The sequence below is a fragment of the Amphiura filiformis genome, chromosome 18, assembly GCF_039555335.1.
Source record: "Amphiura filiformis chromosome 18, Afil_fr2py, whole genome shotgun sequence".
Lineage (NCBI taxonomy): Eukaryota > Metazoa > Echinodermata > Ophiuroidea > Amphilepidida > Amphiuridae > Amphiura > Amphiura filiformis.
The window spans coordinates 26699922-26710153 of record NC_092645.1 but is presented as its reverse complement, the minus strand read 5'-3'; the positions used below and the strand labels follow the sequence as shown (position 1 = coordinate 26710153).

Here is a 10232-nt window from a genome sequence, read left to right as displayed (position 1 = left end):
ATAAAAGCCAAACTTCATTAAAAATCACAGGATGAAAAACAACATTGAATCGATTGAACAAAGAATATCATTATGAACAAGTAAGACCTTTAAGGGCTGGGGTATGAACGTTTGGACAGTATTTATTGTGGGACATTCGAGCACATCAGACATATCGAATTGCATTCTGAATACGAAGAATGTCCTTCTGATATCAAATAATTTTGATTTTTTGAAATTCGCAATGTGATACATTTTATGGCAAATCATTAAAAATTGATATTTTTGATATTTAACAGTACTCAAAGTCAACTTTATAAATCTGATGATTTATACTTAAAGTGTATGTACATGTATGTGGGATGAAAAGCCGACGATCAATTGAAAATTTTGAAAATTTTCAATTGATCGTCGGCTATTCCTCCCAGCTACATACACTTTTAGAATATATCATTAGATTTATAAAATTTACTTCGAGGACTGTTATATATCAAAATGTGAAAATATCAAATTTCAATAATTTGTCATAAAATTTGTATTATATCGTGAATTTCAAAAAATGAAAATTATTTGATATCAGAAAGACATTCGTCGTATTCAGAATGCAATTTCATATGTCTGCTCTGCTCTCGTGTCCCATAAACAATACTGTCGAAACGCTCAACACGCTCATTCCAGATCCCTTAATACATGCCTTTATTTTCTGGCTTAAAGCTATAGTAGTCCGACAGCTGTTGTCAAATGTAAGCCTAAATTATATTTTTTGCAAACGTTTTTACCAAAAAGTTTTGTTACTTCAACAACATTATGATACAATGTTTTGTGGCAACAAAGTCTTGCTGTGGTGGTATAACGTAAACCTCACATATTCTGGCAAAATTTGTGTGCTCTTTTGCTACCAAACGTTTTGTGTTCAATGGGTATAGCGCTGTGGGTGTTCTCTCTTGTTGAATGTATACGGGGATGTGCCACGTACCTTTTCAGCGATTTTGGTATATCGATGGGTGAGTTTTCAGAAAGTGTCCCTAAAATCGACCAATTAGGACGCATTTGGGTGCTTTTTGGTGTGTTTTGTGTGACAAAACCAGCCAAAGTAGGCATAGAGAAAGTCATCATCCGAAAGTCTGTGTGGCACATCCCCGTACAAAAAGAACCCCTACCTCCGAGTACTACCTGACTGTCGTATGATGAAGTTTTAACCACATCATCCAATAGCACAATATTGCATGGCGATGGGAGTATTTGGCTCTGCTGGTTTTTACTAAAAAATAATTGTTCTATGGGTTATGAACTTATGAATCCAAGGTGTCCATATTCCTTCTCAGTATTAACTTGCACGTGTTCGAATCCCATGTTACTCACTGTCAATCTCAAGCTCACGCTTCAGCCAATTCAACAAACGCGTTTCCTGAGACATCCCTGTTAACACAGATAAGACATAATGCATAATTATTGAACAGAAGGATAACTCCCTCCCAAGTAAAAACGTAGTAAATGCAAAATATTAATGAGGAAACGAATACTCATACTGCCTTTTTACTAACTGCATCGTGAAGGAAAAGCAGTTAGGCTAACTATAATGTCACGACAACCGCGTTTATATATACAGCCTGTCTCAAAAGAAATTGTGCAAGTGAAAAGCGCCCTCTGTGACAATTAGAAAATACCGTTGTGACATAATGCTTACATCAACTCAAGGGCATAGACTTAGCTCTCAAATGCCGTTTAGTCTGTTCAATTTGCTTGTTTTAATCATGAGATATGCTTACTTAACAACGAAAGGGTAAAATCACAATTGTGCCACTTTTACTAGGGAAGAGGGCTGCACATGTAAATCAATGATAGCATCAAGTTTATCAAAGAGTTCCTTCGTGAAATCAAAAGAATGCATCAATTACACAACAATACATAATTGTTTTTAATGTTTTATCATGATAAAGGTATAATGGTTCTTTTTTTCCAAATTTTCGTTAATTAAACGATAAATAAATATTTCACATTCTGCTGTAAAATTAAATACATCTGCATGTCAATGATTTTACCATTGTATACTGTTCTCATTTGTCATTCAAGACATGTTAAAAGACAAACAAATATTGCACACTTATAGGTTAATGAACTATGACAAGTTCATGAAATTAGACAAATTAATGAAATTAGACAAAATAATGCACGCGTGTTGGTGTTGATGCGTCTAATGCGAAGGGGAGTGCATTAGACGCATCAACATCAGCTATCATTGATTTACATGTACCAGCCCTATTCCCTAGTAAAAGTGGCACAATTGTGATTTTACCCTTTCGTTGTTAACTAAACATATCTCGAGATTAAAAAGAGCAAATTGAACAGAACAAACGGTATGTGAGAGCTAAGTCTGTGCCCTTGACGTTGATGTAAGCATTATGTCACAACGGTATTTTCTAATTGCCAAAGAGGGCGCTTTTCACTTGCACAATTTTTTTTTAGACAGGCTGTATAGTGAATAAGTCTACTGCTAACATGGATAAAGATAAATATAGCATCTGATTCAATTAACACTTGCTAGTGGAAATATAATTATGAGTGAACTTTTGTCTCTAGATTAAAAATATGTGATTTGTTATAGTAATAACCTGCAGCCTTCAGTGCTCAAAGAATTCTGGATAATCATATCAGCATTCACCATGTACAAGAGCAAGTGTTTGGTGTAATTCATTATCTGTCATATTATGATCGCATTAGTAAATGCAGCTGCTAATCTCAAAATGTGTCGGTTTTAATACTCTCAATAATACTCTGTTGCTCATATGTGATGCGATCAAGCAAAATCAGTCGGAACTCGGAAATATGGATTTTGAGATATAGCCAAATAAAGGAAATATTTCCTTTTGTGTCCTGTTGTTTTAATATCTTTGGAACTGGTTGTTCAATTTCAATGGGGTTTTCTACAAAATGCAGTTTTGTAACCCGGCTTTGTAAATACTTTTCCCTATCCTATAAGAAACTGAAAATTTAATATTTCCGAGTTCCGACTGATTTTGCTTGATCGCATCAGATATGCTCCGTGCTACTTGAAGCCCCCGGGCTAAGCCCTTTAGTGATTTACTGTTTAAAATACTTCCTCATATTAATTAGTTCAAGAAAGATACAGAATGCTTTACTTACCTCGTGTACCCCGGGTTGTGGACAAAGTCCACACAACAACGGGCAGACAGTATAGAAAGCATATTCCTCACAATAGCGTTTATTTACGTCAACGCAATAATCTCTCCTATTCTTACATGCTAGGAAAAATAACAAAATATCATAGTTAACATGCAGCCTGCAAAAAGAATTTCAGAATTTAAAATCAAATCGATATCGGTAAATCGTCATGAGAAGATCACGGGAGAAGAGGCGATACGCGCTATTTACAAGATCTATCTTTATGTCCACACATGCTGGCAGGACTACCCAACAAAATGTCTTAGTTTCTACAAACAGTCCACAGAAATTTGGGAGACATTTCTAAAATGTAGGCAAAATTTAGCTATTTTCCACAAAAATTTGAAAAAAGACAGTCCATATGGCGAAATTGGCTTAGAAAGACGGTTCATTGAGGTACCAAAACGCCAAAAATTCTACCCATGTTTGCGGCACGTCCCCGTACCGTTATTTGTTCTGAATACCCCCTAATGATTGGATCCTAGTAGTTGACCCGTTACCGGTATCCCGATTTTACTCTTTTTTTCAGCAAATCCGACTACACTTTGAATGCAATGGTCTCTAGCCTCGAATATGAAGCTATCGGTGAGCAAATTCGTGGCTAGACCTCTCGAGCAAAACTGCACCTTTATCTTGACATCTCATTTGCTCGCCTTATTCCTTTTTAAAGAAATTTGCATTACTCTCTTCAACAGGTCAGATTCGCTACACTAACGACACCTTTATGTGGTAACCTCAATACATGATACAAGGGCGAGCTAACTTGTTTTAGTGTGAATTATTCATTATCGATCGATAGTTTGCCTGACTTTTAAGGCAAACTAATGTCGTCATAAGTTTGCGTTGTTAATAACAACCGTGAATTTAGTGTCACCCCTTTGATATATGTTTATATTCCCATCAAAGAGCCAGAGATAGCTCAAAGAGTAGAACACTGGACTCGCAACCCATAGGTCACCGTTTCGAATACCTCTTCCGGATACTTTTCTTTGCTGCCCTTTAAACAATAATGTAATACGTATTTATTATGTAAAACGTGCATCGTACCTGTAGGACAAGATTGCTCATCAGCATTGTCTCCACAATCATTACGACGATTACATTTCCATTCTGCAGGTATGCACTCATTGGCCCCGGGGCAGAGAAATCCACTGCATTGCGGCGCTGTGGAGATGCAAACCATATAAACTTAATCTACCAAGATATATGTTTTAGGGCAACTATAATATTTGGGGAGGACACAAATACAATTAAGCACGTTCATCTTAGTTTTTAGTCAAAATCAAAAGCATGTTGTTTGAATTAGGCATAGACTCGGTAGCCTGCTTTACCCATTAACTTTTCAATCACTATGCCCTCTATCGACCTAGATCAGATAATATAGTCTTTGTTCCAGCCGCCTTGTTGTCCTTTGAGATGAAAGCGCACAATCCAGTTTGGAACCGAGACTAGCAATATTTAACACCATATTAACGTACGTTAAAACGTACGGTCCACGTGCTGCGTATGAAGATTGCAATCTCTCTATTAATTAACCCTAACCCTCCTGTATACTACCAAATACGACTTGATATATGCGCTGTTCGTGCATGCATCCCACGTGGTGTGATGACGCAATCGCCCTAAGTGATATATAGGCACGGTTTCGCTGGTTCGAATCCCGCCCAGAGCAAACAACTTCTTTCTTTCTTTTCTCTCTTTATTATTTCCTTCTTTCCCGGCCCGTCGCCAAAAAGCCCTTAGGCGGTTAGGGTTAGGACGTTTTGGTCATGTTTTAACATGCAATTATTGAATGGAGCATCATGTTTGTCAACGATGTCGTTTTCTTTTCTCTTTTGCCGAGCTTTGCATGTAATAAATATGAAAAAATACCGAATGACGATTGGCACATCCGTCACATTTAAGCTATTACCATATCAATTTAATTTGTGTTTGCCTTGAACAAAGGGAAATTAAGGGTGTATGCAGGATCCTGCTTGGCTGGAAATGTTTTATTTTATTTTATTTTATCTTGTGAAATTTGGAAACAATTACCAAATTTTACAAGTTACGCTTCTAAATGATAAATTTGCATGCATTCATGTAAGCCCATTGTTGTTCAAGAGACAATAATTTATTCCAGTTACAAATATTTTAGTTACTATTTTGTCAACATATGGACCGAAATATACCAAATTTGATTCTTACCAATTTTGGTGACAATTTTGACCATATTTGAGGGCCTAATTTAAAAAAAATATAATTATGAGTGAACTTTTGTCTCTAGATTAAAAATATGTGATTTGTTATAGTTAACCTGCAGCCTCAGTGCTCAAAGAATTCTATCTGGATAATCAGATCGGCATTCACCATGTACAAGAGCAAGCGTTTGGTGTAAATCATTATCTGTCATATTATGTTCGCATTAGTAAATGCAGCTGCTACTCTCAAAATGTGTCGGTTTTATTACTCTTGCTCATGCTCCGTGCTACTTGAAGCCCCCGGGCTAAGCCCTTTAGTGATTTACTATTTAAACGACTTCGTCATATTAATTAGTTAAGAAAGAAACAAAATGCTTTACTTACCTTGTGGACCCCCGGATTGTGGACAAAGTCCACACAACAACGGGCAGTCAGTATAGAAATTATATTCCTCACAATAGCGTTTATTTACGTCAACGCAATAATCTCCCCTATTCTTACATGCTAGGAAAAATAACAAAATATCATAGTTAACATGCAGCCTGCAAAAAGAATTTCAGAATATAAAATCAAATCGGTATCGGTAAATCGTCATGAGAAGATCACGGGAGAAGAGGCGCTACGCGCTATTTATAAGATCTATCTTTATGTCCACACATGCTGGCAGGACTACCCAACAAAATGTCATACACGGGGGTCATTCAAAAAGTTCTATCTCCATCATCACATCTATGTCAGGATATTCAAATTACCTATGATTATACTCTTAAATCTTGGCCACAAAATAAAATTTATTTGATGAAAATGTGGTTTCTGATTGTTCAGATATGTTGGTTAAAGCGAATATAGATTTGGTACTTCGGAAACTGTTAAAAACTGAGGCTAAAAGTTTAGTAAGCATCATATCTCCATAAAAATGTTTTTAAGGTGCGGTTGCCAAACTGCTTACTCAGGATTAATAACTTGTTACTATTATGAGCTCCTTGACATGCCTTGGGACTTAAAAACACAAATAAAACACGTTTCATATGAGAAGAAAACATCAAAGGGTTCAACAGACACAAAAATATTAGTGAAATTTGCCCGATTTCAAATAGACTACGTTTAAGGATAAAGAAAGTTTTGAAAGGCTTTTCCTCATGACAAATATTATTACTTTATATTGTGTGTACTAAGAAAACATGTCTACTCGTGAAATTGAAAAAATCCAGAAAAGAAATGTGTGAAAATGTATTTTGAGCCTATTATTTAAATCGTTGTCAAGCACTATTAACTTCTATTGTTCGTTTAGTCTACAAACGATACAACTTGGATGGACCGATACCGTCAAACGTCGACAAAGCTACGTGTTCAAAGTTCTCCATATAAAGTTTGGAAATGATAGGAGATATTGGGGAACCCATACTGCAACCATGCGATTATTTGTAATTGACCGCCATATTGTGTTATCCAAGCATATTTGAAGCAAATCACACAACTGAACGGGATACAAATCGGTACGTTCATGCAAGCTTTCATGCAAGCCCATGCGTTCATGCGTATGTTCATGCAAGCTCATGCATTGATAAAGCCTTGAACCGAGGTGGTAAAGACAATAAAGAACCCGCCAAACACTCCAGCAATTATTCTGGTAGAACTGCAAGTGCTACCAGAACAACTTAAGCGTATTTTCAAGAAAGATAACATCACAACCCACTTTAAACCAGTCAACACCATCTGCCAGGTCTTAGTCCACCCCAAGGACAACCAACCCAAAGAGTGGACCCGTATATAAACTGTACGGTGTTGCGTCGAAATCCCAGGATATCGGCGCGCTCAAGCTCTGCCTAAATCCCCGGATTTCGGCAAGCCGTCCGTTCGGCATCCCGTGACACATGATCGCACACAAGGTCGTAGGCAATTGGTCGGACCTCATCTGCCCAGAACATATTGACCCAGGTCAGCATACCGCCATATCCTTCCCGACATGCTTAGTAGCCAAGTCCGTAGAAGAGTGGATCCACACACTATGTACACAAATATACATTTGGCCACATTTTATTATACGATTAATACGAATTTATTAAACATGGTAACAAATATTCTCTAGCAAATCGGTTATAGATGGAACTGGTAGGCATATTATAAATTCGGGATATTAAATATCTTCCTGACCAGCCAGATCTGCGCATGGTCAAAGACGAGGATCAGACCGACGCAAACTGGCTTAGTCTCCACATCAGCTAGTTTGGTTCCGCCCCTCCACAGGGAGCGTAACCTGTGTAGGAGTCTCGGTCGGACCTGGTCGGACCTCATCTCTCCCCATCGATTGAAAAATTGTGATTTATAGTCCCCGACATTGCTCTTATGAACTCACATCCACATGGCCTCGGCCATGTTAAAAGTAGGGGGCATTCAGGTCAAATGTACAATTACAAAAATATGGGGTCATTCAGTACACAACCTGAATAAAAATGGGGTCATTCGGTATTAAACTTTGAAAAAAGGTTGGTCATTGGGGTAACAAAAAGTAAAATGGGAGTCATTGAGTACACGATTGCCAAAAGAGTATCATTAAGTACACATAAATAAGTGCCAAACTGCGTAAAAACAACTTGGCCACCTTGGAAATGTGAAAAATCTTGTTATTTCTGGAGGAGAACACAAATACTACCTAAATTTGGGAATTAAAGGGGGGGTCATTGGGTATAGCAGGAAATAGAAAAAGGGGGTCATTGAGTACATTACTTTTTTTTAAAGGGTGTCATTGGGTAATAGGTAGGATCATAACACAAAAAGGGGGTCATTGGGTACAAGCCGGTTTGAAAAATGGGGTCTATCCGAGGCACATGATGCATATCTGTCATGGAAGTGCCCCCCCGGCAACGGACGCTATAGGAGAAACATCCTAACCACTCAGGAAAAGGCTACCACATCAACGTTCTAGTTTATACACAACTTTACAAGCTAGACTATGCCATAGTCGAATTTTATTAAAAATATGTTGTTATTAGTCATGATGAACTAATTTCGTTGAATTATACTGATGTTTATTAAAATTAAAGTATTAAACAGTAAAAGGTCATAAAGAGTTAAAAATATCAGATAATTAGTGACAATAAAAGTAACTGAACGCAATATTATCTTGCATAATTATAATGGCTCACTTTAATACTGAACAATTCTGATTTTGGAATCTACCAGTTTATTGATAGCGAACCCCGAAAATCCGACTGTGGAATTTTAAGCAGAACTTTACCCCCGGGACTTTGCTCTCTAAAACACAGTCAAGCATACTTGTTTATCAGTCCATTAACCACAAGTACTAAGCATGGTCTAGTACAAGACGCGCCAGATGTTTGATGAGAGATTAACTTTCGCGTCAACACAAAAGCGCCGCAAATACCACAGATAGTTATGTACGGTGTAGTTAATGGTAATGGTGCGGGCCCGGAAGATTTACACAATAGCGAGATATGGGCGACCAATCACAAGGCAGCATTACATCATGGCCAATTTTAGTTATGCCAGAAATTGGCCTAACTCTCCATAGAGTCCCGTGTTAAAAAGTCTTTACCGCAAGGCAAAGTCAGTAGTCCACTTGGGAAGCTAATAAACAGAGGGAGTGCGGTGACTGAAAAGATCAGATACAGATGTGAAAATCTATCAGTTGCACACAAATCAATATAAATCAGAGTTTCATGCTTAAATGTGTATGCTAAAGAAAAGTAACAAAATCTCATAGTTAACCAGCAGCCTGCATAATGAATTTCAGAATAATCAGATCGGTATTGGTATACCCTGGGGGTAAACCTCTTTGACAAGATCGTCATAAGAAGATGCGCTTTTTTCAGCCCAAGATCTATCGCTACCTCATTATACTGACATCATACACAAAGATTTATATCAGAATAATCTGATCGGCAAGCGCTTCATGTAAATCATATCTGTCATAATATAATAATTATATTCGCATTTAATGCAGCTGCTACTTCATAAGGGACGAACCATTAGATATTATCGGGGAGGCTAGGGAGTTCTTTGAGGAAAAAGAATTTGCCTCACTGATGAGTAAAAAAATGTTTCCCTACCCAGCTCTGTATAAAGGTATACATTAAAATTGAAAAAAGGCGGCGAAAAAAAATTTGCCTCCAAAAAAAAAAAAAAAAAAGTTCTGCATGACCCTAACTCCCTAGCCCCCCCCGATAATATCTAATGGTGCGTCCCAAATGTGTCGATTACTCTGTTACTCATATGCGCCGCGCTAGCATAGATATTGGTGTTCCAATATCTGTGGTGCTAGGCCTTTAGTGAGTTTTGTGCAAGAATGATCAAAATGTTTTTCTTACCGGTACAAACTCCACACGTTAGGGAGCATACCTCTTTGACGTTGGCGTTGTCACAATCACCTTTATTTTCGGTACAATATCTAGCACTTCTCCGATCCTCACATGCTAGGAAAAGTAACAAAATGTCATATAATATTGTTAACGTGCAGCCTGAAAATTGACGTATACTAAATGCGAAATGGGTGAAAAGTATAATTATATAAGTATTGTAAACTGTGTCAAAGTTTAAACAAATGTGTTTTTCACAAATACACAAAATATGGCGGTTAGGTACTATCTATATAAGTTATGAGAAGTTGTATAGATCGAAATTGGTCGAAATGGATCAAAATGGGTTGAAATGGGCCGAAATGAGTCGAAATGGATCGAAAAGGCTCAGAATGGATTCAGAATACGTACGGGTATTCTTCCAATTAATTTTCGAGATATAGAAGATCAGTGACCTTGCACCCATTTTCACCCACTGAAGAAAAGTCCTGCATGGCTACGCCACTCATTAATTATTATCTACAATCCACGAAATACGTCTTGGAACGATTGCTTGTAAAAAACGGAAAACTGT

At 37.4% G+C, this 10232-nt stretch overlaps 1 long non-coding RNA gene across 1 annotated transcript; it reads right to left on the bottom strand.

Moving 5' to 3' along the window:
- Positions 1-3132: 3132 nt before the first annotated feature.
- On the bottom strand, positions 3133-9776 carry LOC140139545 (uncharacterized). The gene is made up of 4 exons (XR_011857160.1): positions 9671-9776; positions 5727-5846; positions 4210-4326; positions 3133-3242 (listed from the first exon to the last, which is right to left on the bottom strand). It is a non-coding gene; the product is annotated as an uncharacterized lncRNA (long non-coding RNA).
- Between the last annotated feature and the right edge of the window lie 456 nt (positions 9777-10232).